General features: G+C 32.4%; 1 long non-coding RNA gene across 1 annotated transcript; it reads left to right on the top strand.

Moving 5' to 3' along the window:
• Positions 1–443: 443 nt before the first annotated feature.
• Positions 444–1,409, top strand: LOC126662283 (uncharacterized). Its single transcript, XR_007635733.1, has 2 exons — positions 444–754; positions 897–1,409. It is a non-coding gene; the product is annotated as an uncharacterized LOC126662283 (long non-coding RNA).
• The last annotated feature ends 5,579 nt before the right edge of the window (positions 1,410–6,988 follow it).

Below are 6,988 nucleotides of genomic sequence, written 5' to 3' on the forward strand. Positions count from 1 at the left end.
ATATTGGTTATCTTTTTATAAAAGTGCACTAAAAATAAATTAATGCATGCTTATTACTAATTATATTTATTTTACATTAAAAATAAATTACAACAAGATATACTAATTGTAATAAAAAAAATAATTTTCTATTATATATATTATCTTATCAAATTTGAAAAATTAAACATGTTAGAAAATATAAGTAGTGGTAAAGTGTGTAATGTTACAAAATAAAAGGGTTGATTAGTATAATACATCAAATTTCAAGGAATATATAGTACATTATTTTTCTTAACTAACGATTGTACTAACTGAAAATATAACGGAAGGGTGTTTCAGTATAATATTATAAAATTAAGGGGTATTTTAGTATAATTTTTTAAATGTCAGGATCTAACTAGTGTAATATGTCAATTCTGAAGGTGTTGAAGGTAATTACCTCTTTTTGTTATAACTAAATGTTGTTTATAAATTGGATATGATATCTTATAACCCCACATGTCATGTATTTAATGGATGGTTCATAATTATTTGTGGCAAATTTGGTTCATTTAAAAAAATTTCTAGTCAAAAAATATTTAGGTGGACCTAATTCGCCAGATAGAATTATGATCATCCATTAAAAAGATAACACGTCTTTGGAGCGTTAATTAGATTGGTAATGACCCGGCTTCCATTTTATTTTCCCAGCTCTTTAATCTTTCAAATAAAATAGGAGCAACCATTGGGGATGTTTGGATGGGCGGACGGCGTTGAAGGCGTCATTTGAGAGGTACAGAAGTGGAATTGTTAAAGCATTTTCAGCAGTTTTTTAGTACCCTTTCTCGTCATTTTGATAGGACGAATGAGGTGTACTAGAACTCTAGCTCACATGTTTATACCTCGGTAAGATTCTATCAGTTAATTGCGAACAGTGGCAGGACTATGGGAACTGCTCACGTTTTTAGTCTGAATGTGGCAAATGGAACTGTTTGACAATGTGAAGATTCAGAGGTTCATCGAGCTGCTGGGTTAGCCGGAAATAGGTCAAATTTAACTGATTGGGTTGATGGCCAACATGCGAATTCAATGGGTTAAGATCGGCTCCGGATTCCATCTGTTGCTGCTGGCTGGGAGCTACTATTTGTCCACGAAATAGATGCTCGGTGTTATTCTATCAACAAGGAAGATTTTGCGGGTCTTCATGAACACAATGAGGAAGATTTTTAGGTACCTTTTAGGCGGGAGTCTTGGGCTCACCCGAGAGTTAGGTTTTTTGTATGGCTTGCTTTACACAGTAGGGTCCCTTCACTTGATTTTTTAGCAAAGCGTTTTATTGTTAATGTGAAAATTTCTTTGTGTTCACTTTGTGATGTGGTGAAAATGCAAGATCATATTCAGATTCATTGGGAGTATGCAAGAAGCATTTAGCATGATATTCTTAATAAGCTCGATTTGGTTTGGATTTTCCCGGGTTCTTTCAAGGATTTTATGTTATAATGGGAGAGCATTATTCATCGAAAGCATTATGGAAAATTACTGCTGCTTTTATGACCGTTGGTGGTATGGAAAGTTTGAAAATGCAGGAACGGTAGAACCTTTGTAGGCACTGGGACAAATAAAGAAGTTGTGATTTTTAGTTGTTTCACCAAAGAAGCTTTTTTTTTTAATTTATAAAAACAATTTTTGCTATTCGGGTTTGTATTTTTTTAGAAATTCTCGTTATATCCTATTCTCATGACCTTCCTCGTCTCTTCTAGCTTTCTAAATTGTAGCCTCTAGTGTGCCAGCATTAATGTGCCACTTTTTGTGCAAATTTTAGAGCTCTTGGTTTCTGCCACTTGTGGCCTTAAAATATATTTTATTCAAAAAAAAATGGATAATATGTGACATTATTAAATATAATGATTATTTTCATATAAAATCACCATCTTTATGCATTTTTCTCATTTTAATCACGTCCTTTAAAATGTGTCATATAAATTCATCGCCATTCATTTTTTTGCAAATCTATCACCGATTTGAAAATTTGGTGTATTTTTGTTGACTCGACAACCGACATAGACAAAAAAAAGAAAAAAAAAAGGAACGATATGTTTTGTTTTAAACAGGGTATTAGTCAAATTAGGACATTCATTATGGGGGGAGAGACACCGAATTTTCTCATCGATGATAAATTTGCAATAAAAATGAAAGTTGGTAAATTTATATGACATCGTTTAAAGAACGCGATTAAAATGAAAAATCGTATAAAGGTGATGATTTTATATGAAATTAACTTTAAATTATTAGTAGTATGTGCCTTAAAGCCATTTGATTGTGTATATTTGTAAAACTAATCCCAATGACAAAAATATATATGTTTTATTATTTCGGTACTAAGGGTAGGTTGATAACCCACAGCGGAATGCATTCCACCCAATAAGGCGGCGGGAAATCCGAGTTTACGAGAGTTGGGGCGCGTAGAAAAATAGATCTGATGAGCCTCTGTGTTTTTTCAGATCTTCCAGAGATTTCTCCAATCCAACCCAACATTCTTGATCTCAACTCAGACTATTTTATAGTAATGTCAAAAAAATCATGAACTTTACACGTTTTATTATTTTAATCACGCGGTTTAATTTTCTAATTTTCATGCGCAAACTACCACTTTTCTCAAATTCATGCACGGTGCTGAGGTGGCACTCATTCATTAGTGTAAAATGACCTCTAATGAATGTCCCTAAAAGATCGCCTTATCGCTAAAAGATCGTCACCTCTGTTTATTCTCCTATTTAGGAAAGTGTTACTAATTATAGAAAGTAGTGAGTCTCATACTATTTGATAGGGATCACAATAAATATAAGAATACTAAAGGCGGTTGAGGGAGTCGAACAAGTGACGCTAGATGACTTAACTATGGTATTTCATCAAAGTCAATTTAATGTCATTTAGTTCATAATAGTACATGTGTCCTTTGACTTACGGTGACACTATCTTGTATATAGGTGATTAGAGTTTGATACTACTCATCCCTTAATCTTTCATGAGCTAGGGTCGCGGGAAGTGTTGGCTCTAATTAGTTGTATATGAAGATAAGGGTTTAATCGATAAAGGATTCATAACTTCAGATGAACGAATATAAGATTCTATGTTATCTTGAATTGTTCTTGATGGATGATAAAACATGTGCAGGTGTATATAATTTACTTAAAAAGTTGTTTCTTGTCAAAGTCATATTTATGAAGAATAAGAACTAAGAGATGAGGTCATATGATCAAGACAAACAATATTTATAACAATATTAGATGAAGAGAATTTTGAGTGTACGGTGATTATGAACATTGGTACATAAAGAATGCATCGAAACATTCATCTTTATTTGGAGATCGTGATATGTTGCTAGACTTCACTCTCGATCTACGAGAATTAATATACAATTAATGGGATTGAATTATGAAATATAAGAAAGGCGTTTGTTATGTCTTTCGTTGCTATATAGATGTGAACCTAGTTAGTCACGAGCAATAGGGTGTGCAACTGATTGAGTTTAAGAAAGTTTAATGTCATATAAATACTAGCATATCTCGGAAATTAATTTAAGATAAAAAAACGAGTACAAATTAAGGGTTTCTAAGAGTTATAAATTAGTAGAAACCTAATTGTATTTTATCCCAGTTAATGTGATTAGTGATTACACGATGTCATAGTGATGATGCCGTGGTGATGATGTCATGTGATGATGTCACAAGATGATGTCATATGTGTGATGTCATGGTGTAATGACACATATGTATATATGTATCACATGGTGGCAACACCTATACTTTGTGTGTGACACCTAGCATGAGAGGTGCCATATGGTGGCAACGCCTATACTTTGTGTGTGATGCCTAGCATGCGAGTGTCATATGGTGGAACACCTTTACTTGGTGTGTGACACCTAACATTTGAGATGTTGGAGTTTTTCAATAAACTGAGCCTATAAAAAGAGGTTGTCTTTGCTCATGCCACACAATACAACTCACAACTCACTACAGCACCAAGTTGTAGAGAGAGCAAACACTTGAAAGAGTTCAAGCAATCACCAACCACGGAGAAGTTTGGTGAAGTTTTTCATACATCCGAGCAAGGATGTAATCGCGGCGAGGATTCAATCGACGCATACTCGTGTGGACGAGATTGAAGCCGCCGTACTATCAGGTTTATATGAATCGTTGGAGAATCGACATATATATTCTTCTTACGGTATCTAGATGTATGCTTTAATTATTAGATGCTACGAAAATTTCATTTATTATTGATATGATCAATTTTTAGATCTGAATTGTTAAAATTTTAATTTTAAATTGAAATATACGATCTAAATCCTTGCGTCCTGTTGCGCCAATATAAATATAATTAACCAATTAACGGATATGACATTAATCGATACTATTTTAATTATATATTTCTTATTGATTGATATGACATTTTATAATATTACATGTCATATATTTAATAAATAGTTTATAATTTTTCGTGCCGAACTAAATTGATATAAGAATTTTACCAGTCTATGAGATTGTTATGTCAGGCTCATTCATACACTACCTCATTAGTTTATCAGTTTATTTATTTTTTAATTTTTTAACAACTTCTAACTGGAAGATTTCAGTTTAGCGGGTTGGTACAGGGCCACAGAGGGTTTAAGGTTTTGATTTTCTTTCACCAAAATTCAAAGGTAAATGGTTATCCAGCTTCCTTTTAAAAAAATTGAAAAATTGAAAATATCTCTCATTGCTGCTACTTGTTGAAAAATAAGCGGTTGGTTTTTCATTAAAATATTGTATGGTTATCAATTTAATTTTTTTAATATATCATCAAGACCAGACATGTAATTTTGTTTTAAAAGTTTAGTCAACTCAAACATAAATGACAATTATTTTTAACACTAAATTTAATATGTTTTTATGTTCATGCACCTCCACCATGATCAGTGAGGCTCACTTATTTGAATAAAATATTTATTATCTCTAAAAACAATTAAAAAAGTATTAATTAATAATCTTTTAATTTTTAACAAATTATTCTAGATATTTTTTTATTATATCTCACATTTAATTTCTACAATCATTCAACTAATAATATAAATTTAAAAACAATTTTAAATCAATTATAACTAACTAATTCATTGAGTTTTAAAATTGGTAAAGTGTTTTTATATATACTAACTAATTCATTGAGTTTTACAAAATTTAAAAATTATTTTTGCTTTTGAAAAATGTGATTAAACTTTTTAATTGAAATGTAAATTATTTTATAATAATTTAAACTCTTAAAATTGTATAGTATTATTTTTAAAAAATTATATAAAAATTTTAAACTTATGGAAAAAAATAAAAGCTAACATGGTACTTTTATAAAACTTTTAATAGTCTAATTTAGCATTTTTCTAACAGATATGAGGAAGTTATTCTCGCTAGAGCATTTGTACGATCTATCTTTGCCGACTAGCAATAAATAATGTTTAAACATAAATCAATTATTACCATTTTTTTATGAATCGATATATTTCAAAAAACCGCCAAAAAAGGCAAAAATCCTCCTACTCAAAGCTTTCGAATATGAAGTGGCACATATTAGATGCCGCACTAGAGGCTACGGCTAAGAGAGAAGGTTAAAGAGTTACATCCTGAAAAAGAATACAGTATGGATTTCTGAAAAAACCCAAGCCTGAATAAGAAAAACTCTTATTATTACACTTAAATAAAAAAGCCGCTTTCGAAAGGCAATTATACGTGACATCCATGCTTGAACCGTTTTCCCCCTGAAAAATACGATTATTACAATGCTTCCAAATCTCCCACACAGTCAAAACCCAAAGCATCCGCCATAATTTAAAGTACCGATCCCTAGGAACAATCTCTAGCCATTGCTTATAGAAAGCAATAAAAGAATTTGGAAAAACCCACATGATATCAAGTTTTTGAAGAATACCATACCACACCTCTTTAGCAAAACGACAATGAACAAATAAATGAGCTTGTGTTTCCTCCACGTCACACAAAGAACATTTATCATTCTCACGTTGAATGATTAATCGCCTAGCTAAGAAGTCAAGTGTTGGCACTCTATTATGAAAAGCGACCCATATGAAGAACTTGATTTTTGGAGGCACATTTGATTTCCAAATCCGAATAAAAGGTGGGCTTTCAACATTCCGCAAAATACGACTTACCCTAACTTCTCCTCCTTGAAATATTCTTCATGTCATTGCAACTCTTTCTGCAGCAATTATAAAATCAGGCTCCCTCCCAGCTGCAATCTCGTCGTAATTCACATCAACAACTTCGTGAAAAACAGCAGCTCTACTCCCCACATCAGCCGTTCTCCGTCCAACAGCAGCAGCTCCATGAACATCAGCAGTAACTCCATGAACATCTGGGGGCAACCGAGACTTCAGCCTAATTCTAGCAGTTATAATATTCAACATTTAATATTATAAATACTCGTTCAACTACGAGTTTCCAATATAGCATAGATAGTAAACAGAGTAAACAATATAAACATGTCAAAGCAATATATCCAGTCGGACCAATCCAACAAATAACTATAATCAAAATAATGACGTCTAGTCAACTACTGCGGTCTAAGAATAAAATAGTTTGATAGTTTTACTAAAATAAATGAAACCTCCGAGAAAAGTAAAGACGGAGATCACCAGACTCTCTCAGATCATAACCCTGGGAAAAATTGGAAAAACAACGGGGTCAGATATATTGTGATGAGTTTATACCACTATTTACATTTATCAAGTGGAAAAGCTTTAAAACCGTTTAAAACATTTAATAACGATATTACGAATAATTGTTGGAACCCTAATCCATAATTCTAAATAAATAACATAATCTAATAGGCCTGGTCCCGAGAGTTGAGCTACACCGAGTTACCACTGACCACACTTATACCATATCCAGAGTCCCGAGAGCTGTGCTAAACCGAGTTACTCTATTTGGTCCCGAGAGCTACGCTCACACCGAGTTACCACATTTCCATAAATACCTTA

Source organism: Mercurialis annua, linkage group LG8 (assembly GCF_937616625.2).
Source record: "Mercurialis annua linkage group LG8, ddMerAnnu1.2, whole genome shotgun sequence".
NCBI classification, from domain to species: Eukaryota; Viridiplantae; Streptophyta; class Magnoliopsida; order Malpighiales; family Euphorbiaceae; genus Mercurialis; species Mercurialis annua.